Raw genomic sequence first — 18,764 nt, forward strand, 5'->3', positions numbered from 1 at the left:
GGGGATTTAGCTCAGTGGTAGAGCGCTTGCCAAGGAAGCACAAGGACCTGGGTTCGGTCCCCAGCTCCGAAAAAAAGAACCAAAAAAAAAAAAAAAAAAAAGAACATCTCATCACTCCTTCAGAGGATGCAGATTCAGTTCTGAATATGCATGTGGTGGCTAACATCTGGAACTCTGGGTCCTGGAGATCCAGTGCCTCTTCTTACTTCCTTTGGCATGCTCACATATGTTGCATAAACACACTCAGGAACAAACATGTACACATTAAATAAATTATTTATTAAATAAGTTTTTTTTTTTTTTTTGCAGTAAGGGAAAAGAGCAAGCAAGGGGACTGGGGAGCTGGTTCGGTGTGTAGGAGGGCTTGCTCTGCAAGCATGAAGGCTGGAGTTCAAATTCCCAGCAACTCAAAAAAAAAAAAAAAAAAAAAAAAAAGCTGGGCATGACCTCATGTGTCTGCAACCCCAGGATTGACAGGTGGAGACAGGCAGATCCTTAAAACTCGCAGACTAGTCAGCCTTACTGAAACGGTGAGCTTCCAGCTCAGTGAGACTCTGTCTGGGAAAATAAGACAGAAAGACACAGAGGAAGACACCATGCATGTGTGCATGCATGCACATGCTCTTATATACACATCACACACACACACACACACACACACACACACACACACACACACACGGTAAAGCTGATCTTAAGTATTCTGCGTGTTTCTAGAAGATCTGTTCTAAGTGAACAAACCCTCTGCCATTCTCAAGAATGTCTGAACTACCAAAACTTTTTGCAAATAGCTTCCAGTGGCAATGGGGACAGACAGCTCTCAGGGGCTCACAAGGAGCTTTTCATGTTTAAGGAGCCACAAGGGATGACTTTGGGATCTGCGACTTCAGGCTAAAGTAGGGACACATCTGTATTTTCGCCAGTTTAGATCACCTAAAAGAAAGAAATGTGCTATTAATTTCTGTTCATGGAATATTGCATTTTGTTTGAAATAGGGTCCTTGCCCAAAGTGACCTTGAACTCACCTCCATTCTCCAGCCTCAGCCCCCTGAGTGCTGGGATCACAGGTGTGTGTCACAGTGTTTGACAGAAACAAAGCAAAACAAGACAAAACAACAACAGAAACCTTAAATTTATTTTATTTTTATTTAAATAAAATGACGCCATTCCCTTCCCCATCTCCTCCCTTCAACCCCTCCCAATTCCTCCCCTTAAATTCATGGCCTCTTTTTCTTTAATTATTATTGTTATAAATAAATATTTAAACACAGCCTGCTGAGTCAGCTTGATGTGGTTTGTGTATGTTTTAGGGCTGACTGATTAGTATTAGATTACCAATCAGGGAGCTCACACCTGGGGAGGACTAATTCTCCTTCCTCTGCATAATTAATTGCCTATTGCTGGTTTTCTAGGGGTAGGACCCCATGAGATTTCCTCCCTCTGCATGGCTTGTTAACTGGTGGTGTCACTGTCCTGGCCTTGGTGAGGCAGCCATATTGTTGAGATTTCATGGGTGTGGCTTTCCTATCATACAGAAGTTAAAGCTCTCACAGCGATCTTTCTGGACCTCTGGCTCCTCTAATTTTTCTATCTCCCTTCAGCCTAGGAGTTGTGTTGTAGACATGATTTAAAAACAAACAAAACAATTTTGCGGTTTAGTTTTGAGGCTCTGGCAAGAGGCAACCAGTTAAGTCTATATCCCACGCGTTCCCATTAGTGAACTCTCAGGTGCCCATTGAGTGGCTACGTGTGCTGGCCAGTTTCTATGCTAACTCCGCATACGCTAGGGTCATTTGGGGAGAGGGAAGCTCAACTGAGAAGCTGCTTCCATGACATTGGTGTGTAGACATTTATATAGATCACTTTTTCTTGATTAAAGGTCGATATGAGAGAGCCCAGCCCACCGTGGGCGGTACTATACCCCTGAGCAGGTGGTGCTGGGTGTAATAAAAGCAGGCTAAGCAAACCAGGAGGCCCAAGCCAGTAAGCAGCTCTCCTCCATGGCCTCCGCTTCAGTTCTTTCTTCCAGGTTCCTGCCCTGTCCTGACTTCCCTCAGTGATGGAGTGTGGACCGAGAAGTCTAAGATGAAATAAATCCTTTCCTTCCCAAGTTGCTTTTGCCTATAAGGATTTATCACAGCAATAGAAACATTAAGACACTATGAATCCTTCTTAATTGCCCCAGGGTCAACTACTGGACAATCTGGGGCAGCTCCCAGAACCCGGTGGCTATTCAGTAAGCAACTGATAAGCTTCCTCCTCTTGCCTCAGCCACTGCCTCCCAGCAGACCGTTGGGCCTGTGCCTAACCAGGGTGTGTTGTGTGAGTAACCTCGAGTGGGCTGTGGCTCCCAGACACTGAATGAACACAACTTCTTCCTATTCTCTTGTTCTGCATCTGACGTATCCACTAAGTGGCCACATGGTGCCTCACTGGGGCACTATGGGGTTTTTTGTTTGTTTGTTTGTTTGTTTTGTTGCGTTTTTTAAAAAAAGATTTATTTATTTATTATATATAAGTACACTGTAGTTGTCTTCAGATACACCAGAAGAGGTCATCCAATCTCATTACAGATGGTTGTGAGCCCCCATGTGGTTGCTGGGATTTGAACTCAGGACCTGTGGAAGAGCAGTCAGTGCTCTTAACCACTGAGACATCTCTCCAGTCCAGAACACTGTTTTTTTTTTGTTTTGTTTTGTTTTGTTTTGTTTTAATTATGGGGTAAGCATGCTACCCTGGCTTTTCTTTTCTAAATGTTTGGTTGGTTTTTCTCTGCAAAGTGGTTTAGGAAGGGCTTTCCTTGAGGCTCAAGGTTACTTTTAAGGATATGTGGGATGTGGGTGGGTTCTCTATTTAAGGCCAATAAAAAGGTGCAGAGGATATGGCTCAGCTGTTAAGAGTGCTCGCTGCTTTTCCAGAGGACTGGAGTTCATTCCCAGCACCCACATTGGGAGGCTCCAAACTCCAGCTCTAAGAGATCTGACACCCTCTTCTGGCCTTCATGGGTATACATATGTACATTGTGTGTGTGTGTGTGTGTGTGTGTGTGTGTGTGTGTGAGAGAGTGAACAGAACATGTGGGCTGAGTGCCATGGTACACATGAAGACAGATCCTGGGAGTCAGTTTTATTTTTTTAAGACCATATTAGTTCTGGAAATCAAACTCAGGTTTTCAGGCTTGACAAGAACCTTTCCCTGCTGAGCCTTTTCTACAGTCCCCAATATTTTTTTTCTGCACAAAGTTTTGTACTATAATAGCATTGATATCATTGGTGGGCTGATAATTCATGCACTATAATAATGGCATACGCGTCAATTTTGTTTGTTTTTGAGACAGGATTTCTCTGTGCAGCCCTGGCTGTCCTAGAACTTGCTCTGTAGACCCTGCTGGCCTCAAACTCAGAGATCCATCTGTTTCTGTCTCCCAAGTGCTGGGGTTAAAGGCATGGACCATGGCCACCCAGCTACAAGTTCTGTACTAATATGTACTAATATGTCTGCACTGTACACAATTCTGATAATGTGTTCTCTCCTCCCTCCCCACTAGTGTTGGATTATACTAGCTAAGGATTTCACCACTAAACTATACTCCAGCCCATATACTGCTGCGTGTACCTTAACAATGCTTTCCTTTTTTTCAAAAAAGATTTATTTATTTATTATATATAAGTGCACTGTAGCTGTCTTCAGACACACCAGAAGAGGGCATCAGACCCCATTACAGATGGTTGTGAGCCCCCATATGGTTGCTGGGAGTTGAACTCAGAACCTCTGGAAGAGCAGTCAGTGCTCTTAACCACTGAGCCATTTCTCAAGCCCTTAACAATGCTTTTTATATTATTTCTGTATGCTTAGAAGACAATGTGAGTCACAACCCCGAAATGACATCCGTGTAACTTTGCTCCTCAGTTCCTCCTTTATAATACCATAATGCTTTAGCAAATGAAGCTAGTAATACTGTTAGCCTTAGAAAGCTGTTCTGAGCATTAAGGGGCAGGGGGAGTGGTAAAACAGAGAAACTGTGGCATAGTTCTTAAAAAGTGTGGTCGTTATTGATCCTTGACCGCGTTGCTAGTCTTGCCTCAACCTTATCTGTGCCTGGAAATCCTTGGGAGGAAACTTTAAACCCAATTTACCCTCAAGTGCTCTGTGGGCAAAGACACCGTCATTTCCAGCTGGGACTTCTTTAAGACTCTTGTGTGCTTCCTCCCTCCCTGCCCCATCTTTAAAAAGAACTTCTTCTGGCACGTGGGGGCGTGGCTGTAAGGACCGGACTGGACCACGTGGTCGCGGAGCAGGGCTTGGGTCTTCTTAGAGGGCCTTGTCAGTCTGCAACAGGTGGGATGGCCAGAATGGAAAGGGGAAAAGTCACCTATTTATTTTTCTCTCCAGACTGGGGACATCTCTTGTATCGTTCCTCCAGAGAGAGGAGATTTCGGGTGTAACGGGAGTCCAGAGACAAGGGTTGGAGGTGGGGGTGCGGGGAATGCTTCACAAGAGTGTTGTTGCTCTGGACCTGGGACCAGAGTAGAGCCTTTCAAGTGTTATGAAGCTACACGTGAGCGTATTGGGGCAGGAATGGAGTGGGTTTGACCTCGTATTGCTTGACTTCACTTCCTCCTTCAGACGGTGCCTTCTTACTGGCCTGGAACAGGCTGACCCTTTTCGCTTTGGCCCTTTGGATTATGTTTTTAAAATAGTTTTTTGGGGCTTTGCTTTGCAGCTCAAATTTTATTTACTGTGTGTATGAGTGGAGGTGTGGTCTCGCTATGCAGCCCAGGCTGACCTCAAATGCCGCATTCTCCTGCTTCCAACCTCTGAGTGCTGGGATTACAGGCATGCTACGGACAGCAGGAAAGGCGCCACTCCTGGAGCCATTTGGAGAAGAAGCCCGTGGATTAAGACAGATGTTCCACATAGTTTGTGAAATAAATGAACAGGAAAATAAATTAAGTGTGATGACTCCCTCCACGGTTGCGCGCCCTGATTCTCCATTACTACACAGCGCCCAAGATGACGTCCTCAGAAGCCCCCGGGGCTTCTGCAGAAGGAAGGTGAACTCCGTTCCTTGCTTCCAGTGCCGGACCTGTAAGCGACTTGTTGAGAACTGAATCGCACAGGCTTCGGAAAACAAATGGAATTTCTGTAGTAAAATGTAAGATGATACCACATGGGTTCATTTATGTAAAGTGTCTGGAAAAGCTCATTTACAGGGACAGAAAATAGATCGGTGCTTGCCTGGGGCTGGGGTAGGAGTGCCGGCTAACCAAAAATGGGGATGAGGGAACATTCCGAGTTAGTGGAAATGTTCTAAAACTGGATTCGCCGTGACAGTTCTACATTCTATGTTACTGAAGCCATTCAAGTGTGCTTGTGTAATGGGCGACCTTCACTCTATAAAGGCTGTTGTTGTTGTTGTTTTAAGTTAGTGTGGGTAAGTGAATTAAATCAGTATGATAAATAGAGATTATTATCTACATTATAATTCTGACAGTACCTCTTGCAAATTGAGTTTAAAAGCATTGCTCTACGCACCATCTCCAACCTCAGTTTTCTCACCTGTTCAGTGGAGGATAGTAATAGGTCAGCTGAATGAAATATCTTCCAGAAAGCAGCTCCTAGCGGACCAGCATGTGACAGACAAAGTTATTATTGACGTTTCTTTATTTTTCCTTTCTTGTTTTCAATTTTATGTGTGAGAGTGTTTTGCCAGCTTGCACGGTTGTGCACCACGTGCATGCAGTGCCTGTGGAGGCCAGAAGAGGGCACCAGACCTACTGGGACTGGAGTTAAAGAGCGCTGAGAGCCACAATGTACATACTTGAAATCGAACCCAGGTTCTCTGCTGGGGCCGCAAGCACTCTCAACTGCTGAGCCGTCTCTCCAGCCCTCTAGCATTTCATAAGGAATTGTTATTTTATCCTTGACATAGGAATCTAAGAGATTGTTTCATGACTTGGGAGGGATGCTCGTCCTGGGTCTTTCAATGAGAATGATCTGAAAAGAAGACGCTGAGGTTCCGCTTCCAGTGGCTCAGGCTCTCCAATGCCCTTGTGCTCAGTGGTTTCACAGTTCCTATCTGTAAGGGTCCCTGATCACTAGAGCCCCTCCTTCTGGGTCAAGCTGTGAGGACAAAAGGCAGCAAGATAACAGTTACCGAGCAGATGGAGCAGTTTGTGGAGTGGCAGGAGCTTGTGGCCCCTAAGAAACTGTTTCAGATTGGCTGCCCCTGGGAGACGTCCAGAGATAAATGAGTTAGAGAACGGGAGAGATGGCTCAGCCGCCAAAAGTACTTGGTGCTCTTACAGAGGACCCAGACGTGGTTCCTAGCACCTACACGGTGGCTCCAGTTCCACCGGATCTGATGCCCTCTTCTGATGTCCTCAGATAGCAGGCATGCATGTGGTGCACATACATTTGTGCATGCAAACCGATAAATCTAAAAAGTGTGGGAGTTGTGGATAGATGGAGTCTGCCATTGTTGTGACAATATACTTAGCAAAAGCAACTTAGGGAGGGTTTGTTTCCACTCAGACTTTGAAGGTTCCATCATGGCAGGGAAGGCACGGGCAGATGTGTGGTGCAGTCACATTGTATCCACAGTAGAAAGCAGTGAGAAATGAATGCTGGTGATAAGATTGCTTCTGTCTCCATAGTCAGTCTGGGACCACAGCACAGGGCCACCCACATTTAGACGAGCTTGAGTCAGCCCTCTTCGGTTAAATCGATCTAGGAAATCCTTCAAGGACAGGTTTGTCTCCTGTGATTCTAAATGGTTCCTGATCTAGACAACTGAAAGTACCTTGGTCCACTATGCCCAGAGGAGAGTTAAGGCTGTCTCAGGGAAGGAAACTGGGCTGACAAGAGTGTTAGTTAGAATTTGCTAGTAGAACAGAGCTGATAGAATGAGTGTGTGTGTGTGTGTGTGTGTGTGTGTGTGTGTGTGTGTGTGTGCGTGTGTGCATGTGTGCATGAGTTTGTGTGACAGAGTTTATTAGCATGGCTTATGGACTGTAGTCCAAGTACTCCAACAATGGAAAATCCTGATGGAAAAGACCGAGAATCCCATACTTGTTCAGTCTGTGAGACTGGACACTCAGCAGTCCCAGTCTGGTGTTGGAGTCCTGGAGGATTCCTGGAGAGGTTCTGGTTCTCAGCCTGTGTGGTTCTAATACAAGCAAAGGACCGCCTAAGCAACAAGATAGATGAACTTGCCATCAAGAGCAAAACAGACAAAAATCGAAAGCCTCCCCATTCCATGTCCTTCCAGGTAGAGTGTTCCCATCGCAAATGATCCACTCAAGAAAATCCCTCACAGGTGAGCTTCAGTTTGGTTGATTCCAGGTGTAGTCAAGTTCATAACCCAAGATTATCTACCACAGCTAGGAAGCAGCACCAGAGGAAGGAGCCTGGCCCCAGGGCCTGTGGGAAGATTTGTTTCTCCTATGGGGACATCATTCTGAAGTTCTTAGCAAGTGAGGCTGGTCAAGATGAGCGGCAGGAATTCCAGAGAGAAGAGGACCACAGCTGTCTCGGGCCTTGTTCCCACTCAGTCTTGACTGGCCATGTTGAGTATTTGTTCATCCCATATACCCACCCCTCTCCTGTTGTGCTGCTGTTCTGAAAGCGGTCCTGGCCCTCACAGACTCCACAGAAGACACAAAGTAGCCTATAATTTAAGTGCTAACAAGGAAGGGGAAGTAGCTCAGGATGACCTGGTTCAAGGTGTTAGCAGAGATCTTCCAGAGGAAATGACATCTCAGCAGAGCCTCGAGGAGAAAAAAAAAAAAAAAAAGAGCAAAGTTGCCCTCAGCCATTTCCCTGTAAACAACCCTAATGAAACCCACTGGGCCACAGACACAAAAGAATCTCAGCCAAAGTGCAAGGGGAACTAGGTGGGGAAGGGGAGAGGGATCCACAGGGCGAGAGGCTGTAGTGGCTACTTTTCTGTGCTGTGGTAAAATGCCATGACCAGAAGCAGCTCGTGAAAGGAAGAATTACCTGTGCTGACAGGTCCAGAGGAAGCTTCCGTAATAATGGGAGAGGCACGAAAGGAAAGGCATGGCAGCAGTCAGCTGTCTCCAGGAAATGAGAGGTCACATGTCTATCCACATCCAGGAAGCAGAGAATAAGAACCAGAAGTGGCAGACTGCTGTAAATTCCAAAGCTCACCCCCACCGATGTGCTTCCTCCCGCACGATCCCACCTCTTCAAGGTTGCAGAACCACCTCAGACCGTATCACCAATGCAGGACCAAGTACTCATGCAGGCGACCCTGTGAGAGACATTTCTTATTCAGATCACCACAGAGGGGCACAAGAAGAGCTGATAGGGTTGACAATAACAAAAATACATCATATACATGGATGAAAATGTCATAATAAAACCCATTAGTGTATATGTACACACACATATGACCTATTAGTATGTATTCACATATTATACAGCTTATGAATATGTAGTTATATTTTATATATCACTGATTAGTCTGTGTTTATATGTATTATATATAACACATTACTCTGTTTATATATTATATAACCCATTAGTACAGTTTATATTTATGTATATGTATATAGAGCCCATCAGTATCTACGTATATACACATGTACATATAACTCATTAGTATATATTTTTATATATTACATAACCCATTAGCATATGTTTAGATATTATATATAAAACACTAATCTGTTTATATATCATATGGCCCATTAATGTGTATTTAATATAATAAAAGCAGGAAAAAGGAAAAGGAGCAAAGATTTGGAGGGAGGATTTCTTGGCCGAGAGGAAATGAATGTACAAAGAACCTTCCAGGTGTCAGCTCTGTGTTCAAAGAGCAAAGGAAGCCAGCATCTCTGGAGCAGAGTGCAAAGGAGGCAGGTGATGGATGCTTTGGTAGTCAGAGCCAGGCTTTGCTGTCGGCCTTGGGAAACATACTGACTTCATCCTGGGTACCACTGGTGGGAGCCCTTACTGAAGTGATGAGCAGAGAAGCCAGTGACCTCACGCGTAGATTATCCCAGCCATTGTGGAGAAGAGGTGTCTGGATGCAGGAACTCTCTTGCTTGACTATTACTGGGAACACAGGCATCTTCTACCTGAAATGCCCTCAGGCCTTGTCTGAGGTACAGGAAGTCAGGGGGCCAGGTCCTGTCTCAGTACTGCTGGTATGAGGAGCATTCCCTTCAGACAGAGTTTCTTTTTTTTTTTTTTTTTTTTTTGGTTCTTTTTTTTTGAGCTGGGGACCAACCCAGGGCCTTGCGCTTCCTAGGCAAGCGCTCTACCACTGAGCTAAATCCCCAACCCCCAGAGTTTCTTTTCTGTTTAGGCCCTGTTCTCAGATGCCAGTTAAGGGTCTGTCTGTCTGTCTGTTTGTCTGTCTACGAAAGCTTGCCTTCAGAAACATTGCAATCCCCATCAATTCTCGCAGGTAAGTTTTGAAAACACAGAAGAAAATGTTAAGAGTCAAAGAGAAAAGGGAAGATTTGGAGGGGTGGGCTAAGGGGTAAGGATGTGATGGGTGGGTAGGGTGCCTGACTAGGATGCATGAACCCCAGGTTCTATGCCCAGCATGGCAAACAGTGGGAGTGTGGCTCAGGCCTGTCATCCCTGCACTCAGGAGGCAGAGACAGGAGGAGCAGAAGTCCAAGGTCATCCTAAACTACCTCGCCAGTTTGAGGCCAGCCTGGAATACATGAAACCCCGACTAAATCAACAAATATATCGATAAATTTTCCCCCAAGTAGTCTCTTTGAGACCCCTCGGATTCATCCTTTGTAGCCACAGATATATTTTCCAGTGTGAAATATAGTGTGCTCTGACAGATAATATTAGCTGTTGGGAAACCCTGCTACTTAAGGTCGAAGTCTACCCGTCAGGATAGCTCCCCTAAGCTCTGTGCAAAACGGAGGGCGCCCTTTCCCAGCAGGACTTCCTCTTCTCTAACTTATCCGGGGAGCCCAACCCCCACACTCTACCTGAGGAATGTCACAGGGTCCTTGGCAAAATTACAGATTCAACTCTCAGAATGCCTCTCCATGCAAACGAGGAATCCCCAGAACCTTAAACCCCAGCCAAGGAAACTTCACCCTACGAAGAGCCTCTTCCCAGTTTCCAAGGTTCATACAGACCTCGTCCACCCTGAGTAAAGAGCTGTTTCATTAAGAGAGCTGTTTTCAAGAGTTGTAACACTAAGGAGCTTTTTAACACTGAAATCTTGTGAGGAGACCACCTCCTCCTCCTCCTCCTCCTCCTCCTCCTCCTCCTCCTCCTCTTGGCATTTACTGCCTGACCAGCATCCTCCTGACTCACCCCTTCCGACTTCATTCGTCCTTTCCTGCCTGGTGTGCATCAGACTCCAGACGCACCAAGGAAAAATTCAGACACAGAACTCACTCACCTCTGCTGCATCCTTCACTGCTTGGTGTGCTGCAGTGCCTGGATACCCCAAGGGAAGAATCAGAAATGGAACCACAAGTAGTTATGACAGGAATAGAGGAACACATGTATGTATGTATGTATGTATGTATGTATGTATGTATGTATGTATGTACGTAGGTATGTATGTATTATATATATATATACACACACACAGAGTAAGTTGGTACTGAATAAGAGTATTAAAATCATAACAGAAAAAATAGACCCAGTAACTTACCTGACACACCAGACTGAGGGAAGGAAAGGACCTAATTCCCTCACCTGGATCCCATATAGAGGACCCAGAACCCTGGGATCAAACCCCTCACTAATCTGCCCAGACCACCCAGTGTTTGTGCAGAGCACAGACAAGCAGAGAACTCTCCACAAGGTTTTCAGTGTGGCTGCCCCGTGTTGACTCCACTTTGGGTACCAGCTGCACACCACTCTGAATCCTGCCCTCTGTGGCCCGGACACCTCACACTTCTGAGGCTCCTCTCAGCTCTGATCCAGCAACTTGCCCCAGCAGCAGCTCAGCCTTGCTTTCATTTTTCTGGCCCCCTGCAGGGACTCTGTTGCCGCCCCTGCCAGCCTTCTCTGCCTCTCAGTGGGTCTCTTTGAATCTCCCTGAACTCTGCTGTGGCCCCTCTCGCCCTTTGTGGCCGTCCTGTAACCCACGGTATAGTTTCTTGTGTGAAGTATCTTGTGTGCTCTGACAGTCAATATTAGGAATTAGGATGGGAACAGAAGAACCTGCCCACCTTGGCCTCTACTTGTGGTATCGGGGCTTCTTGACAAAGCTGCCAAGCAATATACCAGCTTTACCAGCGAGTTTGTTTCTGACACAGCACCCTTTGCCTGTCTAATTTCCTTTTTAATTTCTCCTGGGGACAGCGCCCAGGCATGTATGCAGGTTACGCAAGTGCTCTACCACTGACACCCCATCCTGAGCCCCTCATTTTCTTCTTCAGGGCCCCCATCTCCAAAGACTGACACCGGGGACATTAGGGCTTCAACTGTGTGAATTATGGGAAGGAGTACAACTCATAATAGAAAGATGTGGGTAAACAAAGAGAATCATCGGGAAGCCCTGGAACTCTCAGAGCCCTCTTAGGGAGCGGAGACAAAGATGAAGTGGCTCGAACAGAGAAATTACAGGCTCGTAAGCTAAATGAACTAGAACCAGCACAAATCAGAAGGGATCCTGTACATGAGCAAAAATTAAAATTCAACTCACGTACAAGCAACAGCCACAATAGCTCAAGTTTTACCTAACAGGGAGTATATTATGAAAGAATATTTAGAGGCATTGTGCTTAGAAGATTTAATTTTCAGAGAATCGTTAAAGAGAGGTTTGGGGTTTGGAGTGTAAGGGGAACACTGAGGCATATTGCCCTTTTGGTTAGAGATTTATTAGAAGAGTTGCTAATGCCATGGACAGACAAACAGACAGCAACATGGTGGGAGCCCTGAGGAGAGTTTGGGTCTGAGAGGGAGAATCGGGGTCCCTTTTGTTATGTTTCAGAGGAACAGGGTGTCTCCTGTAGTCAGATTGTTTCTTATGCCATGGGGGTAGCAGGGGAGGGGGTGTCTTGCATTGCCAGGAAGGAATTCGGGACTCTGACTAAATGGGGGAATGCGACGAGGGTACACTGAGACTTCCTTGGGAAGTGAGAGCAGCCCTGTCCTTCTCCAGGACTCTCAGAGATTCAGGATGCTGGTCAGGAGTGTTCCTTTATAGAAGAAAGACTCCACCGGTGGCCATGGCCTGAGCCCAGTCCTCTCTGAATTCTAGCGTTTCATAAAGATATAATTTCTCCTGAAATTATATGTAAGTAAAATTTCAAATTTGTAGCAAATTTAGGTTTTTTCAAATTTGGGTTTTTTGTTGTTGTTGTTGTTGTTGTTGTTGGTGGTGGTGGTGGTGGTGTGTGTGTGTGTGTGTGTGTGTGTGTGTGTGTGTGTTGGTTTGGGTTTTTTGGTTTGGTTTTGGTTTGGTTTTTGATCGTTTTAGTCGTTTTTTTTTTTAAAGATTTATTTATTTTTTATGTATATGAGTACACTGTTGCTGTCTTCTGACACACCGGGTAGTTGTGAGCTACCATGTGGTTGCTGGGATTTGAACTCAGGACCTCTGGAAGAGCAGTCAGCGCTCTTAACCACTGAGCCATCTCTCCAGCCCCCGTTTTAGTTTTTGAAGATGTGGTGTCCATGTAATTCAGGCAGACCTAGAATTCACTATGTGTAGCCAGTGATATTCTTAGAACTCCTGATCCTCCTTCCCCTACCTCTCGAGTGATGGAATTGTGGGTAGGGCACCACAGTATATGGGCCAGCAAAATGTCTGAGGCAGGTTGACTCTACGATTGAACTGGAGAGCTATAAATCTTTGAATAGCTAGGAGAACTTCTAAAAGAGACTAAGAGGAAACTCACCTACAACCTTGTGGAGGGTGTAGATATTCTAAATAGATAATACTTGTGCTCCTCCCTTTTGCTATGAGACTTATTGAATGGTCCCCAGGAAACTAATTCCCTGACCTCAGGGTCTCATGATAGGAGGAGGCAAAGGCTGGAGCCTGCTACGAGCCAGGGGAGGAACTCGTACCCCAGGAAGATTCTACACGATGTTCGTACGCATTGCCAGACTATGGTACAGGAGAGACCGAAACCAAGACAGTGACGGGTTGATGGTGGGAAAGACCACATCTTCCTTGACTAGGATGGCTTAGTTCTGCATCCCTCCTACCCTCTATTCAAATTGAATCCTCATGTAGGATGCTGGGGAGGGAGGTGGTGGAAGACTGTCATTAGACCCCTTTGTTCTTCCTCTGAATAAACAAACCTCCCTTCTCAGCTTCTGACTGTTGCTGTCTTTTTCATTAGCATGGATGAGGATGTGGAGCAGGCTAGCTGGTTAGGGGTGCCGTGACCCAACAGTCTTTGACCCCAACAGCTCTGGTAACAGTTTCAGTGAGCCTCGCCCAAAGAAAAGTTACATCACAGGTGTTAGTGACTCCTGCAAAGTCTACCCTGGGAGGACAGGAAGGATTGCATGGTTCTAGAAACCAAGGGAAGCAGTCTCTTTACCATGGGGAATTCTCTTATTTTTCCACTTCAGCCAGCATCAGTTGCCTTTTACCTCTCCTTGGAGGCAGAGAAATAGATATTTAGACTGTTTCTTTGGCTCTTAGGAAAATCTGACCCAGGAAAGTTTCTTCTGATCCAGGAAAGGACTAGAATTCAGTTCCCAGCCCAATTATACACCTTGCAACAACCTCTAAGTCCAACCCCAGGTATCTGATCGGCTCTTCTGGCCTCCACGTGTATCTGTAGTCACATGTACACACACACACACACACACACACACACACACACACACACAAACACACACACTAAAAACATCTTTAAAAAAACATCTTTTTTAAAAAAAAGACAGGATTTCTGTGTAGCCCTGGCTCCTGGAACTTGCTCTGTAGACCAACCTGGCCTTAAACTTACAGAAATTCACATGCCTTACTTCCAAAGTGCTGGGATTAAACGTGTGCAACACTACCATTCGGGGAAAAATCTTTAAAAATAAATGAAACTAGCCAGCACAGAAGATATAAGTAAAGCTTTAGGGGCTGTGGATATGGTTCAGTGGTAGAACATGTAGGTTCAGTTCCAAGCCCCATGAAAATAAATAAAATTAATATACTTCTAGCCAAATAAAACATATCTAAATGACCAATTTGGCCTGCTAAACACAGTTTGCAACCCCTGGTGAGCATCATGGGTAGGAGTCTGTTACTAAATAAAGGGGTATGGAAGAGAGGAACGGAAGTAGACCCTTCCCACCGCGTCGTCCTCAGCCTCTCTCCTCTCCATGGGCAGCCTTCCAAAGACCTTTGCTGGAGATGCAGGCACAAAGAGATTGGAGCTGAGAAAACAGAGACGGGATATTAAGATAATACTCTCACCCTTTTACCCTCAAATTAGGATATCATCCTCATAGCCACGAATTTGGATTATTGATACTTCCTATCAATATAGAGCAAAGGTATCATAAACACACACACACACACACACACACACACACACAGAGTCACACTCCTTGAACCACATTATGGTAGTAACCATGACAGTGACCTCAAGGTGTCTCCTGAGGATCTCTGAGAAGGCAAAACATGGAGAGGATGGAGTGTGGGTTTCACCTGAGTCCTTGATCGAGAACTCAAACATACCCATACCTCCTTTGACTGATGACATCATTGCTTCTACGTAACACCGAACATTCCATCTCCTCTTGGTAGCAAAGAGGAATGAGGCTCTAACTGGGTGGGGTGACAAGTCAGGGGACCCAAAAGACCCTTTGAAAAAAGTATCTTTATTTCACCTGCATGGATATTTTGCCTGCATGCATCTCTGTACACCATAAATGTCCCTAGTGCCCACAAAGGCTAGCAATTAATACTTACTCATACCCCAGGAACTGGAGTTAGAGATAGGTGTGAGCTGTCATGAGGGTGCTGGGAATTGAACCATGGTCATCCTTTCATGAACTATAGACAAACAGGCAGCGTCCTAACCACTGAGCATCTCTCCAGCCCCTCAGAGGTCCTTTTGTGTGTTAGCTCTTATTTGACATACCCACAGCAGAGAATGATCCCTTTCGTTCTAATCTCAGAATAGCCACGGTTCTGTCTCTTGCCAGGTAAGACAACTGGGAATTGAACACCTTCCAGCACTGAACCCAGAGATTTCTGGGGACTTGGAACACCTGGGAAAATTACATATTTTAGGATCCTAGCTTAAAATACTCCTCTTATCTATACACATCAGAAAAGGACACTTACCCTCTAAATACACAAAGAAGTTTCTGCTCTTACATAAAACTTTGTGATCCTTTGGTTGGAAGCAATAGAGGTGTTGTCTTAGTTCAGGTCAGAAGCAAAGAACCTATAAAACCATATATCAACACATGTATTGAAGGAAAGGATCGCATGGCAGGTTCAAGGAGTCACAGCATCCTGGGAGTTTAGGGAAAACCTCTGAGATGGCAGCTGAGATCGGAAGATGCCTCAGGATGGAGGGAGGCCCTGTGGCTCGTGGGAAGCCTTCAGATAGGAGGAGGAACAGAGTGTGGACAGAAGGCAAGCAGAGGTGGTGGGGTGGAAGGAGAACGGGAGAGAATGCTGCCTGACAGAGCCAAAGAGGGGTGACCCTGAGCCCGAGGGCTGTGCATGTCTCTAGGAGAAAGCAGCCTTGGTTGGGTTTCGAGCAGTGGGGGCTGGGAGGGGATCTTGATTGACTCTATACGGTGAAGCAATGACCCTGGCTGCAGCAGGCTCAGGCAAGAGCGGATGCTTCTCACCAGACTTCCACGGGTGATATATGCCAGGAAAGAGAAGTAGCTCTGACTGGCATTCACACAGAGGCGTGGAGAGAAGGCTTGTGGGAAGACTCTAAGGAGGGAAAATCACTGGACACGTTTACTTAACCTTTTCTGATAGGATCTCATGTAGCCCAGGTTAGCCTTGAACTTACCAATGTAGATGAGGATGACCTTGAACGTTTTTTTAAATTATCCTTACTTACTTATAAGTATATGCATGCATATGCCATGGCATCCATGTGAAGGTTGGGGAGACAGCTTGCAGGAGTAGTTCTCTATCTCCACCATGCGGGTTGCAGAGATCAAACCCAGGTCATTAGGCTTAGAGCTAAGGCCTTCACTCGCTGAGCCATCTTGCATCACAGGATCCTGCCATGCTACCTGAGTGTCTCCATCTCCCGAGTGCTGGGACCTCAGGCATGTGCTGTCACCTGTGTTCTGCTCTGCGGTGATGAAGATCAATCCCTCTGAGTGCTGGCCACACACTCTACCAAGAGAGCCACAGCCAAAGCCCTGCTGTGGGTTTATCACCATAAAACACACCCTGAATTGTCACTTACCCACATAGGTGGCCCGAAATCCGCTCTGCCCGGGTGTGAGCTGTTCCCCCAATGCAGATGGCTCTAAGAATGCCCCTGCCACACCAGTGCCTCCCACAAGTGCTCAGAAAGCCAGCCCAGTTAGCTACAAGCCATACTGAGAAGCCACTTCAGATGCCACTCTCCAGCCAGGGTTTAGTGTCTGGCGACGCCATGGCTAGTTGAGTCTGCACCCACTCTCCCTCTGGTGCAATCTGCCTCTGACTGGAGTCAGTTAACACTGCCTACAAGCCTGCAGCAAGCAGCAAGTCAAAGAGGCACGTACGATGAGTCTAACTGTCATCTCCCGGTCTACACGGCCATCCTTATGTTGCTGTATTTGGATGATCAAAAAAAAAAATTATTTTTTTGAAATGCTGATGGTTTGGCATTTGTAGTATGGAAAGCAATCTGGAAAGGCCCAAGTTCCCAGCATGTGCGTCTCCACCATTAGCTGCCTGGGACAGATTGTCAGCCCGAGATTCTGCAGGCTCAGAAGAGTGAGCGTATCCGGTGGGTCGCTTCCCTGGAAGCAGCCTTAATGAGTTTCAGTGATGTGCCTTTTTACAGAACCCAGCAGTGAGTCACAGCTAATTAGTTCACTCCTTCCCCTAGAGCCTACTGGGGGTCACGTTCTGTGCGATGGTGTTTCACAGCCTCCAGACACGGCTTCTGCTTTAATTGGTTGTATCTGTGATTAATGACAGCTCAAAAACAATATACGCGAAAGTGACAGTGGCAAAGAGACAGAGACAGAGGACCTAAACAGTGCCCTAGGTGTCAGAAATAATTGATAATCAAGCACTTGCAAATGTCTGGACAAATCTGATTGTCTTTAAGAGTTGAAACCCCAATAATGCTGGACTTTTGTATTTAAGTCAGCAGATAGCGAAGCTATGACTGTTGACCCTGTTGGATCGCTGTGCATATGTGTGTCAAATACTCTGTGCCACACCCACAACTCTGAGTACACACTCTTTAACGTCCATGCTCTATCTTCTTGCCTCTACCCTCTGGTATGTCCACTGTAGGAGCAGACACACACACAGGTATACACACACACACACACACACACACACACACACACACACACACACACACACAGAGGGCATGCATTCCCAGGACAAAACAGTTTGACATTTTAAGAGTGAAGTGTGGGGTTGGGGATTTAGCTCAGTGGTAGAGCGTTTGCCTAGCAAGCACAAGGCCCTGGGTTCGGTCCCCAGCTCGGAAAAAAAAAAAAAAAAAAAAAAAAAAAAAAAAGAAGAGTGAAGTGTGATATCCCTCGGGTCTGAGATAGTTCTGAAGGCCCAGATACTGAAGGTTGCCTGTGGTGACGTGGGAGGGCCTACTGGAAGAATGTTATGCTACTGGAGGTGTGCTGGGATGCCTGCCCCTCCTCTGGGTCTCCTTTCACTTCCTGGCAACCGTGGGGCGATCACTACTTGTGTTATTTTTGTTTTCTGAGACAGTCTTACGTAGCCCAGGTTAGCCTCCAGCTTCCTATGTTCCTGAGAACGACCTTGAAATTCAGATCCTTCTACCTCTGCACCCTGGGTGCTGGGATTACAGGTTTGCACACGTGCCCGTTTCTACAGTGCTGGGGTTCAAACTGAAGACTGCTGGCACACGCTCTCCTAATGGAGCTATGCTCTCAGCCTGTGCCACATGTTCTTAACATAATGAAGCGCTCAGCCATGGCCTGAAGCAAGGAGGGTGCACAACCAGGGCCTGAAATGTTAGAACCCACAAGCAAAAGAAGCATTTCCCCCTTTTTGTTTGACTCTGGTTGCTGGGGATCTTAGCAATCCCGCCCCCAATCCCCCAACCCCACTTCCTTCTAAGCAGATCCCCGCAGAGCTCCAGCTCCAGTCCTTTTCTGTTTTGTAGAAATGGTTCGGCTCAGGCAATCATTTTTTTTTTATTTTTTGATCACGATGATGTGAGGTTGACTAACTCAAGGTGAGAGAAATATTCTTCTGGGAGATGTTAAAAGTCGATGGCAGGTTTTAGAGAGGTGTAGAGTTTCGGTTTATTTCACGGGCTTGGGAGGGGGGGATCATATCGCAGAAGCTGTAAGGAGAAAGTGTGGGGGTGAGGGTTTGCTGTAATTCATCATTTCTCTTTCGAATCTTGTACTTGCATTGTAGCAACGTGGGGACCCCATCTTTAAAGAGATTCTCAGGGGTTTGCATCATGCGGCAGAAGCCAGTTCTGCCATACTGGGATGAGGTCAGGTTTGCCTTTGACTGGCCAGGAGTTTCTCAAAATTGTGCTCAGTGAAAGCCAAGTACTTCCTGGAGAGAGAACTGAGATGGCTTCCTGAGGCTGGTTTCCTGCCTCGGTGTCAGCACTGTACCCCTAAGCAATGTCTTTCCATGTTAG

Source organism: Rattus rattus, chromosome 8, assembly GCF_011064425.1.
Source record: "Rattus rattus isolate New Zealand chromosome 8, Rrattus_CSIRO_v1, whole genome shotgun sequence".
NCBI classification, from domain to species: domain Eukaryota; kingdom Metazoa; phylum Chordata; class Mammalia; order Rodentia; family Muridae; genus Rattus; species Rattus rattus.